We start from the raw sequence: 18,194 nt of genomic DNA, 5'->3' as shown, positions 1-18,194 counted from the left end.
CACCTGGTCCAAGACAGTGTGGAGTTACATGGAACACAACAGCTCAGTTTGTTTCAAAGAAAAGTAAAAGCAGAAATAAACTCTTGCGATGTCTATCTCTCTTACAGTCTAGACTCCACGATGGGTGGATATCATAGGACTCATTAGAAAGCAAATACTTGCTCAGTCAATGAACTGGATGAGGACAGTCTATCATGCAAAATGCTAAAAATATGTAAATAAATTAATGCATGGAAAGAACTGATTACATAGTTCCTTATGAGTAAAATAAATCCTCAATCATAGCAGATTAAGTGAATAAAGCAGATTACCAATTTTCTCACACACACAAAAAGTAATTTATTAAGTAAATAAATCTCTCACGATGTCTGGAGGGAGACTGATGCTGTCATTGGTTCTGCAGGTTGATAATCAGGGTCAACATCTCTGTGGAGAAGGGGTTGGTACTGCTCGAGTTGGTCCCATTCTAGGTATTTTAAGTAGAGGGTATTTAATAAAGGGAATTGGCTATGTAAACACTGGAAGAGCAGAGAACCAAGTGAAGATAGTGAGACCTTCCAGATATTAACGGCAGCAGAAAAGACCAGGTGGATAAAAGGAATAACTGAGGTGTATTATATATAGATTCATTGAGGTCTCCAGCAGACTTCCACTCAGATCCTACATTGTTCTCCTGCTCACAAGTGTTCCCTGTGTTAGACTGCTTCACTTCCCCCTAGTCCTGACAGTTCTTCCTAGATTACCCCTTAGTAAATAATTTGCTTTCACATTCTTGTCTCAGCTTCTGCTTCTGGGAGAACTCATGAAGACCCACCAACTGACTGTTTCAGGGACAAGTTGCTGAAAATCATCCATTGTGGAAGCAGAACTCATGTATTTTATTGAAATATTTTTTGAAAACATTCATGGATTGATCCACTTCTTCACTTTAGGAACCAACTCTTTGTCACTTGCCTTTCCTCCTCCCCCTCCTTGCTATTAAAAAGACATGGTGAGCTTGCAAATGCAGATGCATATAAAATGATCTGAATATATATATATATATGTGTGTGTGTGTGTGTGTGTGTGTGTGTGACACGACCTAAATTTGTTTCTCCTCCTAAGCAGGATCACAATTTTACATTCTTTACATTCTTGCTTCAAGATTTGTGAAGGAAGAGCTTGCAGGAATTTCTCTGATATGCATTGTCCTTAAGAATTACTTATATACACACATCCCATCTTGTAACTCTCACTAAACAGACCATCAGCTGCAATACAACCTCTTCCCTGTCTCTTACTTCTGGCATCTTCTTCTCCCTATTATGCTGTCTGGATTAGAGATGTTTCATCTGTTTATCATGATGATAAACTGTTTACCTCATCATGATAACAATGGGTCATATTTGCTCACTTGATAATGAGCATATATAGTACTTGTATTTATATATATAAATACATAGTACTCATATTATTTAATATATAGTACTTATATTATTTAATTTTGATTTTGATTTTCAAAATAGGTTTTAAAGTAAATAGATTTACCATTTTATGGATGGAGAAACTGAGTCTCAGTTGAGCATTAAATGCCAAGCACAAAGTGATTTAGCCATTTGGGACAGAGCCTGGACTGGAGCCCGAGTGTCCTGTTTCCAACCTCAGAGCAATTTCCACATTTCCACATAGAACATCTCATAGTTAGCAGGTGACATTTAAGTAGAATGTCAAGAAGGGAAAGGTCTGGGGCTGGGTACCTGGGTTCAAATACTACCTCTAACCTCAATTTCTCTGTATTAAGTAACTTTGTTACTCTCAGTTGCACTTTCTCTTATTAAAATGAGATCATACGACTGGGTGCGGTGACTCATGCCTATAATCCTAGTACTTAGGAAGGCTGAGGTGAGAAGGTTGCTTGAGGCCAGGAGTTCAAGGTTGCTGTGAGATGTGATTGTGTCACTGCTTTCTAGCCTGGGTGACAGAGTGAGACCCTGTCTCAAAAAAATAAGATAAAATAAATAAAATTAGACCATAGTAGTACTTTTCTTATAAGGTTAATGTGAGGATTTAATGGGATACAATATGCAAAATACTTACTAAAATCATAGCCAATCATATACCTGAATCAAAGACCTTCCTTAACAAAATATGCCTTACACTGTGAAGGGTGTATATGTGTATGTGCTCGTGTGTGTGTAAGAGGAATGATTACAGGCTATCCAATAAAGATATTTTCTACTTAGAAAAGTTGAAACCTTCTGTTATTCTTTACCTTAAATCTGAGCAATTCCAATTATTACACTAATAAGTTTCTTACCAGTAGGCTGACTGCTTCAGTAGAACTGATTTTGGTTTAAAGATATTGGCTAGAAAAAGTAAAACAAACAAACAAACAACAACAAAAAAAAACTGAGCAATTTTTTAAAAAGAAGTTTAAAAAATTGTGGTAGATTACCTATGACATAAAATTCGCCACCTTAGCCATTGTTAAGTGTACAGTTCGGGAGTGTTGATTACATTCATCTTGCTGTACGACTATCATCACCATCCATCTTCAGAACTTCCTCATGTTGCAAAACTGAAACTTTATTCTCAATAAATAATAGCCCCACATTCTTCCCTCCACCAGCCCCTGCCAGTCATAGTTCTATTTTTATCTCCATTAATTTGACTATTCTAGGTACTTCGTATAAATGGAATTATATAATATTTATACTTTTGTGACTGGCTTATTTCACTAGTGTAATATCCTTAAGGTTCTTTCATGTTGTAGCACGTGTCAAAATTTCCCTCCTTTTAAGAGCTGAATGGTATTTCATTCCACCATATACACTATATTTTGTTTATCCATTCATCCATTGATGGATACTTGGGATGCTTCTGCCTTTGGCAGTTGTGAATAATGCCGCTCTGAACATGGCTGTATAAGGAATTGTACAATTCTTATTCAAAGCAACCTTCTTTAGAAGTGGAGAAAGTAGAAAAGTTTATGAAGAAAATAGTTTAGTGCAGTTACGCTACATTGGAATTAATTGAGTCTGGTTAGCTTATGAAGACATAAACAGAGATACCAAATTGTTTCCTTAGGAGAGCTCAGACTTGAAAACAGAAAACTGAAAATTATCAACAAAGAGAAAATTTCTAAAATCTTAAAGGAAATGATTTTCATTATGGTAGAGATGGGATGTAACATGATCACTGAGGTGAGGAGGGTGTATTGAATTTTCAAGACTCATCCTTAAGACAAAGTACAGAAATTTAAGCTCAACAGAGGAATATAGGTAAGTCAGAGAGAGAAAGCACATGGCTTGAAGAAAATTTCAAGAACTGATATTTTATGAAGATAGTCTATAAAAGAGCTGAATTGGTAGAATACAAAGGGCCATTCAAAAAAAGGATATAATGCAGTTTCCAGTAATGGAATGAAAATACAGCTATTTGAAAACTGAGGTCAGAGGAAATCTGCAGTAGGAGAGATGGAGAAATCATTCAGAAGGCATTTATTTACTTTTTAAACAAACAAGGTTGGGCACTCTTGTTGTATTTTCCAAAGATGGTCACAACAATATCTCCAGTAACCCATGTGCTTCTAAAATCCTGCCACACGAACATCAGGAACTAAAGTCGAATTCCCCCGTCTTTGAATCTAGGTAGGCTTGTGACTCACTTGTAACTTGAGATTGCAGTGAAAATTATGGTGTGTGACTTCCAAGGCCAGGTCACTAAAGGCTTCATAGCATCTACTTTGCTGCTAAAATGCTTGGTCTCAAAGCCTTCAGCAGTCATGTAGATAGTCCTCCTGCCGTCAGGTGGCCATGCTGTAAGGAAGCTCAACTAGTCACATGAAGAGGGACCACACTGAAAGACCTGGAGACTATGCAACAGAGAAGATGTTCAGAAAATCCCTGTTATATCTCTAGCAGTTGCATTAGAGACCCTGAGGCAGAACCACTGAGACTATGGGTCAAAAATTAGGCCTTTTCTAGTTCCTAACCCATAGGAATTGTTCAAGACAATAAGACGATTGCTGTTGTTAAAACTACTACATTATGGTATTTGTCACACAGCCTTGGGTAACCAGAGCACTATTTATGGGCCAGGCACTGTTTTAGGTACTGAAGTACAGTGCTTTGAAAACAGAACTGTCCTTGTTTTTATAACGTTTACAGACTGGTTGGAAAATGAGAATATTTGGACAAACATTAGCCAAAGAGACAGGATGGCACGATCAAGAATAATGATAGAGAAAAATACCAATGACCAGGTGTAGCTGCAACTTTCCTGACAGTTGAGGGTGAATGATACAGGGAATTACCTTATATGCCAGATGAGCACTGTTCCTTTCCCACTTCCTTGCTGCTGGACAGGAAAGGAACTGGGGAATGGAAAATACCAGGCAGCAGTAAGAGGGAAAGAAGGAAACTTTAATGGCTCCCTGGGGACAAGTGTAACCTGAATGATGCAGAGGTATTTTTCACCAGTTTCTGGAGATGAGCTAAATGCTGTTACAATAATCCCCCTTTTGGGGGCACTCAGGGGTCACGCTTCCTCCCAGGTACTTATTGTTAAGCAGTGGGCAGAACCATCCCTGGCTGTGGGTGCTTTGTGGCCAGAACAAAGGGCAAAACAAGAGTTTAACACCCCGCTGCCCCTCCCAGGCATAATTTATAGCATTTTAATTCTCCTACTTGTCTCCGCTTAAGAATTTCTTATAGCATTATTTAATGATGTGAATTCAATGGGCAATTTAAAAACCTACTTAATTTACTATTTCTTTCCTCAGTGATGCAGCAAGAAGTGGTGCACACTGTACTGCAGAGGTAGCAGCCTGAGTGTGATGCGGAGAAAAATCATCCTACACCAATTAATACTTAAGCAGGTTCCAACTTTCTCTCCCAGGACCCCAATAGCCATGACAGAATGCTAGGAAGTTTCACAGATCAAAGGAAGAGTGAATCACGTTAAAAGAACAGCATCAGACACATCTTATGACTACTCTTGGAATGCCCCCCATGTCTTTAGATGTCCTACAATATGAAGGGAATGAGTTTTACAGGGCAAATGCAATACACACAAAGGAGCAAGGGATGTAATCTTAAATTGAGTCAGTAGTCTGGAAAGAAAGACATGAAGAATATGCCCAGTAGCATTGGAGAAACTTGTTACTGTAATAAGCTCAGGAATCACATGTACAGATCTCTGACATTAGTGAATATATATTAGTAAATTAAGATGGCTATGAATATTCACGATTCTTCTGAATGGATCAACCACAATGACTGACAATAGGCAAAGGATAGAGGGGATGGAAATGAGGGATCGAACAAGCAGGTACCACGAGTCCTATGCTGGCAGATAGTCTGATTCACTCTTACCAACTCTGCTCCCAAGACGTTTCTCGATCAGAGCAGTGGCAAAGCTGATAGGTAGCAAGAAGGAGTCTCACCCACAGGTTAAATATTCCACTCTTCCCAGGCAAGCTAGAGCAGCTCATCATGTCTTATGGAAAATCAATTTCAGAGCATTTGTTCTTGGCATCTGGCAAACCAGTAGGTCACAGTTTCAAATCCAGGATCATAATAACCTCACCTGGGAGAGACTTCAGATGACCTCTGCACAGTCTCATACAAAATGAAGCTTCAGTCTCAGCTCAGTTCTTAATAGAGAAATGTCTGCATCACTCTACTGATGCCAGCAGTTAACAGAAGGAAAAGCTACCAGGTCTCCCCTCCTCATCTTGATATATGGAGCTGGTGAGAATGTGTCTGGTCATACGGATGGAAAGCTGCAGACATCAAAATCATCAACAGAGCCCTTTCACAAGCATAAAATTCAAACTGGAGAGAGATTGGAGAGAGAAAGAGGCTCAAATTAGTATCCAAACATGCCTGTTTCCTAATGCTCATTCAGACAGAGGTTCAATGGCTGGAAATTATTGAAATGAGGCAGATGTCAAGGGGATGCTGCAGATACAGCTACTTCCCAGCACCAGTGATTGTGTGCCTACAGTCGCAGGATCCTGGTTCCACCTCCACATTGGGAAGAGTCCTTAAGTACCTGCTGGTGCAACTTTCCTCTCTGTTGTCGAGTTGAAGAAACTTAGGGAGTTTTAAGCTTTGGGACTTACTGAGGCTAAATTGAAGCAGCATTTTCCCCATCATTAGATTCAGGAGAGTCTCCTGTTCTTCTCCCCCAGATCCCAACAGGGATGTACTTTCAGAATTAATTCACTTTCTCACTCCTGTCATCTCCTCACTCTGCTCCTCCATTTACCCTGATGGGGTGCCATCCACATTGCGCTAGAAGGGAAGCCATCTTGAAATATTCAGTTTCCTTCCTTCCTTTTTTCTTTCTTTCTTTCTTTCTTTCTTTCTTTCTTTCTTTCTTTCTTTCTTTCTTTCTTTCTTTCTTTCTTTCTTTCTTTCTTTTTTCTTTCCTCCTTTCTCTTTCTTCTTTCTTTCTGTTTCTTTCTCTGTCTCTCTTGATCTTTCTCTCCTTCTTCTTTCTTTTTCTTTCTTTCTCTCCTTCCTTCCTTCCTTCCTTCCTTCTCCCTCCCTCCCTCCCTCTCTCTCTCTTTTTCTTTCTTTCTTTCTTTCTCTTTCTTTCTTTCTTTCTCTTTCTTCTATCTTTCTTTCTGTTTCTTTCTTTCTCTGTCTCTCTTGATCTTTCTCTCTTTCTTCTCTTTCTTTTTCTTTCTTTCTCTCCTTCCTTCCTTCCCTCCCTCCCTGTTTCCTTTCTCCCTTGCCTCTGTTTTCTTCCTTCCTTCCCTCCCTCCCTCCTTCCTTCCTACCTTCCTTCCTTCCTTCCTTCCTTCCTCCCTTCCCTTCCCTTCCCCTTCCTTCCTTCCTTCCTTCCTTCCTTCCTTCCTTCCTTCCTCCCTTCCCTTCCCTTCCCCTTCCTTCCTTCCTTCCTTCCTTCCTTCCTTCCTTCCTTCCTTCCTTCCTTCCTTCCTTCCTTCCTTCCTTCTTTCTTTCTTTCTTTCTTTCTTTCTTTCTTTCTTTCTTTCTTTCTTTCTTTCTTTCTTTCTTTCTTTCTTTCAACAGAGTACCATGAGGGTTGTTTTTCATTTTGTCAAACCTACAAATGTAAACCATCTAATAACTAAGGAAATATTCAGGCTTACGTTAGTTTTTTTGTTACTATTATTCCATTTGAAAGGCCCAAGGCCTGGTTCAGTGACTCATGCCCTAATTTCAGCAATTTGAGAGGCCAAGGTGGGAGGATCTCTGGGAGTCAGCGGTTTGAGACCAGCCTGGGAGGGCGTGAGACCCTATCTCTCTCTAAAAAAAGGTTTCCCAAAGCCAGGCATTCTTGGCTCTGAAAGAGATGGGAAATCAGGGAAGGAGGTATGTACATGCTTTTTAAAACATCTGTAACCACAAAGATACAAAGATGCATTGCAATGTTTCGGTGGGTTTTTTTTTGCATAAATTTAAGGGATACAAAAGCAATTTTGTTACAAGAGTATATTGTATGGTGATGAAGTCTGAGTTTTTAGTGTATTAATCACCCAAATAATGTATATTATACTCAATAAGTCATTCCTCATCGTCTGCCCCCTGCACTCCCTCTCTTCCAGGTCTCCCATGTCTATCATTCTACTCTCTGCAGCCATAGTCCCTGGGTACCCACGTAGGTGAAGGAGCTCAGAAATATCTTCTATTTTGGGTGGGTTGAGGAAACCATCCAGAGGTGGTTTATAATAATAAATAATAAAACTAGGTTTTATTATTATAAAACTAGGTTAAATAATAAAACTAGGTTTTTCTTGAGTGGAAAATGTCTTTATATATAGCCAGGATGTATGACTAGACACTGCTAAAAGTTGATGAAGGAGCTCTTTGTGTGCTAAAATGCTGCTGAGAAACCCCAGGCATTTCCATATCTCAATGCTGCGCTCTAAGCAAGGGCCGTGTGGCACCCAGAGGGAGGCAGGCTGTCACTCACCTGCTTCGCCAGCATCCAGAGTCCGAAGAGGAGGACTGGTCGGGTCATCTGAAAGGTCTTCCTTCCAAAGAATGCAGGCTCCTCACAAACACCACCCAAATCACTGATGTGGAGAAAGTGTACTTATTGTTTTATGTTAAATATTGAAATTAAATTCAATATTGAAAATATGAAAGAGAAAAAAAGTGTGCAATTCAGCATCTGACTTTACTTCCCTTTAGAGCAAGATCATAAAATAAAATGATTTTTTTTAAAAAAGCACTTTCTTAGGCCGGGCATGGTGGCTCAAGCCTGTAATCCCAGCACTTTGGGAGGCCGAGACAGGCGGACCACAAGGTCAGGAGATCGAGACCATTCTGGCTAACCCGGTGAAACCCCGTCTCTACTAAAAATACAAAAAACTAGCCGGGCGAGGTGGCGGGCATCTGTAGTCCCAGCTACTCGGGAGGCTGAGACAGGAGAATGGCGTGAACCCGGGAGATGGAGCTTGTAGTGAGCTGAGATCTGGCCACTGCACTCCAGCCTGGGCGACAGAGCGAGACACCGTCCCAAAAAAAAAAAAAGCACTTTCTTAAAACTTACATTAGCCTTCACTCCATAGAAGAATATGACTTACAATACATAGGTTTTCTTCCCTCCTCTTCCACCATACCACCAAAGAAAAAGGGGGGAAAATAATCTGTCAGATATTATTTTACATATGCTTCAAGAGTTCAGATATTCCTAAATGTAAAACTTTTCAGTGCAATATAAAACATCTTCAAGTAAAAGATATAAATATGCTTTTTGATTTCACAAAAGAAACACTTCATAATTTACAATATCCATTCTTGAGGAAAGAACACCTTCAGTACTCATGAATTATTGCTTTCTTCTACATGGTTAAATATTCACTGTCTGTCTATCTGTCTGGTTCATATTTTTTCTGTTTATTTTTAGCACTCTCAGAAGTAAAGAATATATTTGAAACTCAAAGCACAAGGAATTTTATGATACATTGTGGTAAACTGGCAAAACTCAGATTGATACGTTAAACATCTTCTACAAACCAATGCAAGAAGTTGGGTTGGTTACGTCCCAGTGATGTCTAAGGCTCCATGGATAATCTACCAGAATCGCATCACTTAAAAATAATTATATCAATTAAACTTCCTTGAGGGAAATATGCTTAGAATTTTTAAATCCTATAATCTGTTAAGATTTAAGTATGTGAAGTGTTTTTATCACCACTAAGCTAAATTACCTATATATTCAAAATTGTATTCAATTGCAAATAATCCCTAAACAATGGTTAGAAAGACAATACAGTATTTCTAGAAGCTTGTCTAGACATTATATAAAAATGCTTGAATTGTAAACTTCATAGGTAACTTACACACTATATATCATCATTATAAATTTATATGCTTCATTAATTCTTCTCGGATTTGGTTGTATACATTTCAGGTATAGAAAAACCAAAATAGGGACAAAGACTCTCAGAAAAAGTTTGGTTATGAAACAGATTGGAATTTGGGTTTTAGTCATCAAAGATGTGATAAACGGCACTGGGTATTAATGCAGAAAACAGACTGAGCTTTTTAATGGGACATCAAATAAGACTTTATTAGCATCTATTAGGTTCAACCCAAAGCTGAGGAAATAGCATTAATGAGCATCATATATCAGTCTGTCTGTTATTAGATAACAGTATCCCTTAAAACTAGCAAGCCATATAGTACTTTATACTTTTTTACCTTTATCTTTAGAATTAGCTGACATTCTATTGTGTTACACTGGCCTTACTATTAGTAATAGTGAACCAATTTATAAACCCATTAGTGACACTTTTTCCAGAAGATAAAAACAGTCAAAATTATCTGGCAGCAATTAATCTTAATGGCTGTATGCAGTAAACAGCAATGGGCTAATTCCAGCTCTGTCAGCCCCATCAAACAATCCCGCATTAGGCAGCTTTTCAGTGATCCATTAAGCATATTCAGAACAACAACAAATTCAATGCTGAAGGCATATGCACTAAACATTACAACAGTGATCTTCTGAAGCCATCATTATCTCTTAAATAGTACTTCCCCCATGTATTATCATTATGCTGTACATTAGAAATACTTTGATTAAACTCCCTTAATTCATAACAGACAGCTGCAGACCATTTATGCAGTTAATCTCAACACAACAGCTATTGAGGAAATATAACAAATGAAGGCTGTAAACTGGAAGTCATTACTATGAAAGATACTGGTTTTCTAGCCCTCTTAGAGCAGAGTGCATCATAAGGGTGGGTTTGGGGCCTACAATAATGGGGATGAAACCGTTAACGACCTTCCACTTTCCTGTCACATCTGTCCCTGGGGTTGTTGTGCTCTAGGCTGGGCATGTGACCAGTTTAGGCTGAGCCATGTGTCCCACACATTGACCAATGTAAGGGCTCCAGGAGAACCCAAACTATGGTTAACTTCTATTTTCTGGCTTTGGTATTAAGAAGTCAAGGTTTTGATGGAATAGGAATAATCTCATTGATTTCACTGAATCGTTACAGTAAAGCGCTGAAAAACTATTCTGATTGTACACTAATGATATCATCATTAGCAGTAGTTTTACATTTCTTTTCTAAAAAGTGGTGCCTTTTAAAGTTTAATTCATAATACTTGAGTTTACAAACGTAAAAAAAAATTTCTACTGAATTTCTTCTGTAAACTTTCTTTCCCATGTGATATCTTCACTTATCAATTCAGAAAAGTTATGCATGCCAAAAGAAAAACCTCCTAAATTCAAGGAGCCACACCCCAATTTTATGTTTTGTGGAATAAAATATGCACTGGCTTAATCTGAAGAACAAGAGAACTGTGTCGATTTCTCCACACTACATCTTCACAGAATCTTTCCTTTTTGCAGGTAGAGAGACCATAAACACGGGCATGAATGAGCTCTATGTGCCTGGCATTTATTTTTTTCTTTATATAGGGTTTATTTCAAAGTCCTAAACCACAGACACCGTGTCTACTTTTTGATGAAACGGTCAGGTAATTAGAACATAAATTTAGAGTCCCCTTGCCAACTCCGACAGTACTTTCAGCTTTTGGGGTTAGCATAAATGAATTAAATATTGATTCAAAATATAAAGTACTGTCATTATAAAGCAATAAGGGTCTAGCCTTCAGAGGGAAAGACCAATCGCCATAGCAGTTTACGTTGAATGTCTGAGGAGATTTCCACAATCGGGGCTAGATTGACCCATCCCTCCAAGGTGCCCATGAACACAAGCATATTAACGTTTGCTGTTCAGTCCCCTTAGTCACCTTTGGTGCTGTAGAGATCCCTCCCTACTGTCCCCCAGCCGCCCTCCCACTTCTCGAACATAGTGCTTTGAAAAATGGCAGCTCTGGGGAGCTTTTCTTAATTTTTTCCCCATACATTTGTTTGGAAGGCATAGGTATTATGACTGCTGGCTGTATGTATCCCTTGTTTCAGAACTTACATTTATAACAAAGCTCTGGCGAATCCCTTCTGGACACCTGGGCATGCTGATACTGATTTCTGGCCCATAGTGCAGTTTAAACCAATCAGAATTTTCACCTATTTTGAAAGACCTTCCCAATCTGAGCCTAACCTTCCTGCCATGTGAGTTATAAAGCACTACTACTAGTTGTTGAGGCACAAAGAAGTCTGAGAAATAATGTCACTCCTCAGAAATTCACAATGCATGTCAGTATAGTAAAACCTGTGAGAAGTTCTAGAGAAAGGAAACCTGTTTAACTGTGATTTTCGGCGTGCCCAAATCTACTTGGCTGAGTTTTTTTTTTTTTTTCTTTTTAATAGAACAACTGTTAATATCTTGTAGGGCACTAATCTTTTAAAGAATATATTTTGAGACATGTTTTTCTAAATTCCTGCTTGTGGTATTTATGCCTCAAAATTGATCTGTGGCAGGAAAGAACAAATTTGCAAATTAATTAATTGTGCTTTCTTCTGATTTTTGTTTGTTAGCTTTAATTTCGCTTACAGATACTCCACTGTTGAAAGTGGCCATCAGCAAATGAAATTAGGTTTAGAATTCACAAGCTGGTTTGACTTCTATTTTTGCCATTTATTCCAATAATCTAAATTCAGTAAACAGTGTTCCTATAGACATTTTTCTGATTGAGACATAAGGTTTTCTTCAACTAATGATTAGATTTTTGTAACTGATGTTAAACATGTGGATAATTGATGAATGTGCTCATTTTTCCTGCTGTGGAACATTATCTTTAGCTACAACACAACGATATTTAGAGTTCTATCACATTTAGAGTTCTATCTAGATATATTTACATCTATCTATATCTGTTCTCTATTCAGGAAACTCCCAATTATGAGTAAGTAACTTCTATATGCTCATTTGAAGTTCGTTGCTTGGGATCTCAGATTACATTTTTCCAAAGGAATTTATTACAACTTGTCATTACAGTCTAGATTTAACCTATGAAAGTCTGTTTAATACACAGCAACTGCATTGCTGAAATGCTAGGTACACTAAGGAAATAAGCCAAATGTCAGCATGGTTGCCATGCTGATAAGTTAAACCAAGTAGAAAAATAATAAGGTGATAAAATTGACTAACAGATCCTTTAAAAAGTTTGGTCTAAAATGCTGATGCTTGTAGAAACATAGGTTTAATTTTAAAAGATGCAACACAGACCAAGACTTGTGTGTACGTGTGCGCATGTGTGTCTATGTGTAGCTTTGGCAATATTTCCAGGGACCCTTCCAAACTCATGTCGTCCTTACCATAGCCTTCCATGATACAGACGCATCACAGCAGGTCTCATTCCAGGAGAAAGGGGTGAGACTCCTCTGTGGCATATACGTGAAACGAAGATAGAGAATAGGAAAAGATTGTTCTCTACAAAATCTAGGCAGGAGCTGGCATCATGAAGGAGAGGAGAAAGTCATTCTAAGTATGTGTGTGTGTGTGTGTGAGAGAGAGAGAGTGAGCAGGAACAGGGAGGAGGGGAAGAGAGAGAAAAGGGCAGGAAAAGAGCAAACACCTTGGATGGACTTAGGTGAAGTGTGAGTAGTGAAACAAAGAAAACCTTGGGGTCCTCTGCACCTGTGAAGTAGTTTTCTGAAGGTGGACATTCTGAGAAGGAAGTCAGGAGTGGGGGATTAGGCTTGCTACTATATGCCTGGTGTCTCATTTGTCTTGGTTTTGCCTCAAACCTCTACATAACCACCAAATCCCACATTGTTGTTGACTCCTATTCTAGAGCACAGTTCTGGTGACTAAATTCTGACTTCCTTTCCTTAGTTTGTTGTCTGCTTCTCCACTGAGCTGGTGCTTGGGCGTTCCCAGTCTTGTCAGCCATTTTCCCCAGAAGGATGAGTCCTGTATCCTGGACTACCCCATACCTCGACAGCTGATGCTGACCCTTCCCTTTCCCAGCCAGCTCTCGCCTCCTCTTGTTCCTCACTCTCACCTCTGTGGAGCTCCTGACATGCTTCCTGCCATTCTGGGTCCTCCAGGAGCTTCTGACCATGTGGGCTTCCCAACCCCTCCTTTACACGGCACCTACAGTCCTCTTAACAAATGCCCATAAGGCCTTGTCAGCACTCCAAGTCCCATGGCTGACAAAGTCTGTGTATTTTTGCAGGAACCACCCTCTGCCAACCTCCACTATTTTGTTTCCCACATCCTGAGCTCCAACTCTCCGGACCTCCTGTCTGTTCGTAAATGCACCATGTTGACTCTTAACCCATCCCTGTTCCTTTCTCCCAACTTTGTTCTTATTAACTGACTTTTACTCATCAATACCAAGTTCATTTATTATGTCTTTTGAAAATCTTGGTCTCTAGCTAAGCAAGATGCTCCTACTCACTGAATTATAATTCACTGAACTGTAATTACTTTCCTTTCTCACTGAACTGCATGAGAACAAGAATGACGTCTTTCATTGTGTAGCACCAGCAAATAGCATACTTCTTGGAACATAGTAGGTACTTAAAACATCCTTATTGAATGAATGAACCAATATACAGAAATGTCATCTAGAGTGATGGCTCCTTTTTTCTAGCATAATGTAAAACTGAACAATTTTAAAATGGTTACCAGTTAGTTATTAGGTAACAGAAATTAACTATATTCTATAGAGAAAAGGATATTCTTAGGATCCCTGTGAAAAGGTGAACAAGTGCTGATCTGTGTGTGGTAGGATTATAGGTGATTTTGTTTTACTTTTATGTGCATGAATGCATTGCCTAAATTTTTAGAAAGAACATGCGTCGTGTTTATTATAATATAAACAAGAACATGAATCCTCAAAAAATGAAGTGTCTCCTTAACGTGCTTCATAGCTTTACAAGGAAACAGAATACACGGGACACGTTGCTGCTGTTTTTGCGGCCTCTGCTCTCTTCTGCAACCCTTGCTTCTCTGTTTCTCTCCTCTACCTTTTTTTTTTTTTCTCTTTCAAAACGTCACTGGTGGCAGCCTTGGCCTGAACTTGGTGAGATGTGGTTCACATTTGCACAAAGGTGGAATGCTTCCTATTGGATATTTCAAGTATTTACGCGTCGGTATCCTTATTACCACATCTCTGCTAATCTGGACTCCTGTCCATCATTGACCAGCTCCTCCTCATGGTCAACGTGTCCCAAAGTCGTGGAGGCAAGGATACTGGAGAGGATTTCTAGGGAAGCAGTTTATCCTAAAAGGGGAATGTCAGAGTCAGTCATTTATTTGCTTCCAGACACATGATACCAGCTTCTCCTAAGGAGGTCGAGTGGCTGGTTCAAACTAAAATGAAGGAACCCAGCCAGACTCCCACATGCCTCCCTCCAACAGTCAAGTGTGTCCTGAGCCATCCTCTGAAGCATGAAAGCAACACCTCTGTCCACGATGGGGCTGAGAAGAGTCCACCCCATAAAATGTTGTTGATGGGCTAGTCCTTCTGAGTTCCACTCAATGGGCCTTTCATTCCTATGAAAGTTAGCAAATCCTCTTAAATAGCAATGCAATATTGAAGGTTTTTTTCATGGGTCTACTTATACATACTGAGGAAAATTGGTACACTAGTCTAATAGTATTAAAGACAATCTAGAAAAAGACATACTGACACTTGGAACACACTATCCTTCTGCATTCATAACAGCATCAGGGGACTGTGGTCTTCTGTCTTGATCATGAGGTTAAACTGGCCAAATCAATTAAATTCAACAAACAGCTAGTGGGTGCCTAATAATTTAAGGTACCATGCTGGCGGTTTGGAGAATGCAACTGGAATGAAACATGATCCCTGTCTTCAAGGTGCCTAGAAAGGAACTGTGATATAAATGCTCTTCTCCTGGACTATAGCTCAGCACAAAAATAATGTTTGCTTCCATTCATTAGATTATTTTATTTTAGCTGATGTTTATTCTCATCCCCTTCTTAAAAATTTCAGTAACTTGGTCAGGTGTGCTGGCTCACGCCTGTAATCCCAGCACTTTGGGAGGCCGAGGCAGGCGGATCACGAGGTCAGGAGATAGAGACCATCCTGGCTAACATGGTGAAACCCTGTCTCTACTAAAAATACAAAAAATTAGCCAGGCATGGTGGCGGGCACCTGTAGTCCCAGCTACTTGGGAGGCTGAGGCAGGAGAATGGTGTGAACCTGGCAGGCGGAGCTTGAGTGGGCCAAGATCACGCCACTGCACTCTAGCCTGGGCGACAGAGCGAAACTCTGCCTCAAAAAAAAAAAAAAAAAAATCGGTAACTTGCAAACTGCGTTATCCATACATTTTAAGCAAACTTCTATGTGTTCACTGGTGCCATTCATTAATGTCTTCACCCAACAAATATTTATTTGATGCTACTATGTGTCAGGAATGATCTAGAAGCTTAGAGATGTAGTGGTGAACATGGTATGTGTTCAACATACATGCACACATTTTTATTACACAGTTGACCCTTGAGCATCACAGGTTTGAAGTTCACAGGTCCACTTACAGATGGACTTTCTTCCACCTCTGCCGCTCCTGAGATAGCAAGACCCACTCCTCCTCTTCCTCCTCCCAAGCAGCCTACTGAATGTGAAGACTACAAGGATGAAGACCTTTATGATGATCCACTTCCACTTAATGAATGGTAAATGTTATTTTCTCGTCCTTATGATTTTCTTAATAACATTTTTTCTGTAGCTTTTTTTTACTGTAAGATATAATATATAATACATATGACACACAAAATATGTGTTAATTGACTATGTTATTAGCAAGGCTTCTGGCCATCAATAGGCTATTAGTAGTTAAGTTTTTGGAGAGTAAAAAGTTGTAGATGGCTTTTGGACTGAGGAGGGTTAGTGGCCCTAACCTTTTCATTGTTCAAAGGTCAACTAGATACACATACATATGTGAATATGTACATATATGTATATGTGTGTATATCTATACATGTCTGTACGTATATGTATGTACACGTATATGTATATATGTGTGTATATATGTAACACACATGCACTCAAACATGCACACATAAATCTTTCTTATTAGAAATTAATAAGAGCTGTGAAGAGAAAGCAAGCAGCACGAGAGGTCAAGAGACTCAGGAGCTCTTCTGAGATGGGGTGTGGCAGGGAAGCCCTTCTGAAAACTTGGCATTTGAATGGAAGCTTACAAAGGTCTTGAAGGAGACCACCAAGCCAGGCTTCCCATCAAGTGCAAAGTCATGTAGCAGAATGAGGTGGGGGCATTTGGAGAGCACCAGAAAGGCCCATGTGGCGGTGGCAAAGGGGCTGAAGGGTGAGTGGTGGGTGTGAGATGAGGGCTGACCCGGAGTCAGGCTCCAGACCAGAGGGGCTCGTAAGCCAGGGTGAGTAGTATGAGCTACTTTCCAATTGTGGAGAGCTTTGAGTCTAAAAAAAATTTAATCTGACTTTCATTTAAAAAAGATTACTCTGACTACTTAGTGGAAAACATCTTGTAAAATAAGTTAAAGGAAATGATTAATATCTGCTCCATTATTTCAGTCCGAGGTCCAAATTATTTTGCACAACCATACTAACTCTTTCCCAGTTTTAATACGTTGACCGTAATTTGTCAATACAGTTACTGTTATCAAAGTGCAATTTCCACCTAGAAGATATAAGTAAAAACCACATAACAACTAGAGGTTCCCAACGGTGAGCTCCTGTCGCTAGAGGTGTACAAAGAGCTGATTCACTGCTAGGGCATTGTAGGACTAATTTCTACCTTTGGGGACACTAAACTTGGATACCTCTAAGATCTTGTCTTTTGTGAGAGTTGCTAGTTCTCTGGATTTCTTTGCCTTCTATTTAATAATATAGATGGCACACGATTCTGGGTTTAAGATAAGACATGGAGCGTTTAGTGGATATTGTGTTGGGCTCTCCACATCTCGTTAGGACTCAAACACTTCTTCCATCAGCTGCTGGTCATGGCAGTAGCAGATCAGTTGCCAGCCTCTCCCGAACAGGTCCCTGGCTGGAGAGAGCAGCCTAGCGCCTCTTCCTGAGGAATCCTATATCAGACTTTGGTTAGTGTAGGGGAATAAAGACCTAACCCCCTTGTCTCAGCTGGGGACCGCGTTGAAGGGCCTTTATCTCCAGAGCTCCGCAAGGTCAGCTGGACTCTTTTGAGGCCGGCTTCTCCCTCCCAGTCCTGCCTTGTTCCCATTCCTTCCTCCATGTGGGTCCCCATAGGTATCCTCACTCAGTCTCCTGCCCCATAAGCTCAGGTTCTGTGTCTGCAGCCTGGGAAACCCCAGTAGAACTATTGTGTAAGAAAATAGGCCAGTCGCAGTGGCTGGTGCCTGTAATCCCAGCACTTTGGGAGGCCGAGGCGGGCGGATCACGAGGTCAGGAGATCGAGACCATCCTCGCTAACATGGTGAAACCTGTCTCTACTAAAAATACAAAAAATTAGCTGGGCCTGGTGGCAGGTGCCTGTAGTCCCAGCTACTTGGCAGGCTGAGGCAGGAGAATCGCTTCAACCCAGGAGGTGGAGGTTGCAGTGAGCTGAGATTGCACCACTGCACTCCAGCCTGGGCAACAGAGTGAGACTCCACCTCAAAAAAAAAAAAAAAAAAAAAAGTAAAAAGAAGAAAAAAAAGAAAATGCCTTTAATGTCATGTACGCAGAAGCCCAGGGCTCTTGTTAGAGTCTTGAAGGGGCCATCGTCACGTTTGCCTTGGGGGACTACCCGCCAGTGAGCTGGCTCACACTGTGTTCAGAGAAAGGGGCTGCTCTGGAAATTTCCAACCATGCTCCATGGAGGGATCAGTGTGTGCACAGTGC

The 18,194-nt window shown here is 40.0% G+C and overlaps 1 long non-coding RNA gene across 6 annotated transcripts in view; it reads right to left on the bottom strand.

The window, feature by feature from the left end:
* Positions 1 to 18,194, bottom strand: part of LOC102126542 (uncharacterized) — a 108,086-nt gene that overhangs the window by 17,401 nt on the left and 72,491 nt on the right. For 2 of the 6 annotated variants that reach the window (XR_010580313.2, XR_012421992.1), the window contains 2 exons: positions 7,927 to 8,029; positions 2,545 to 5,816 (listed from right to left, as the gene is read on the bottom strand). This is a non-coding gene — a long non-coding RNA (uncharacterized lncRNA). Of the gene's footprint in view, positions 1 to 2,544; positions 5,817 to 7,926; positions 8,030 to 11,719; positions 14,610 to 15,889; positions 16,091 to 18,194 lie in introns of those variants that run through there. The other 4 variants (XR_012421989.1, XR_012421984.1, XR_010580312.2 and 1 more) reach the window with 3 other exon arrangements.

The sequence above is a fragment of the Macaca fascicularis genome, chromosome 13 (genome assembly GCF_037993035.2).
Source record: "Macaca fascicularis isolate 582-1 chromosome 13, T2T-MFA8v1.1".
Lineage (NCBI taxonomy): Eukaryota > Metazoa > Chordata > Mammalia > Primates > Cercopithecidae > Macaca > Macaca fascicularis.
Note: the sequence above shows the minus strand (reverse complement) of the source record. Positions and strands in the feature narration are given on the sequence as shown.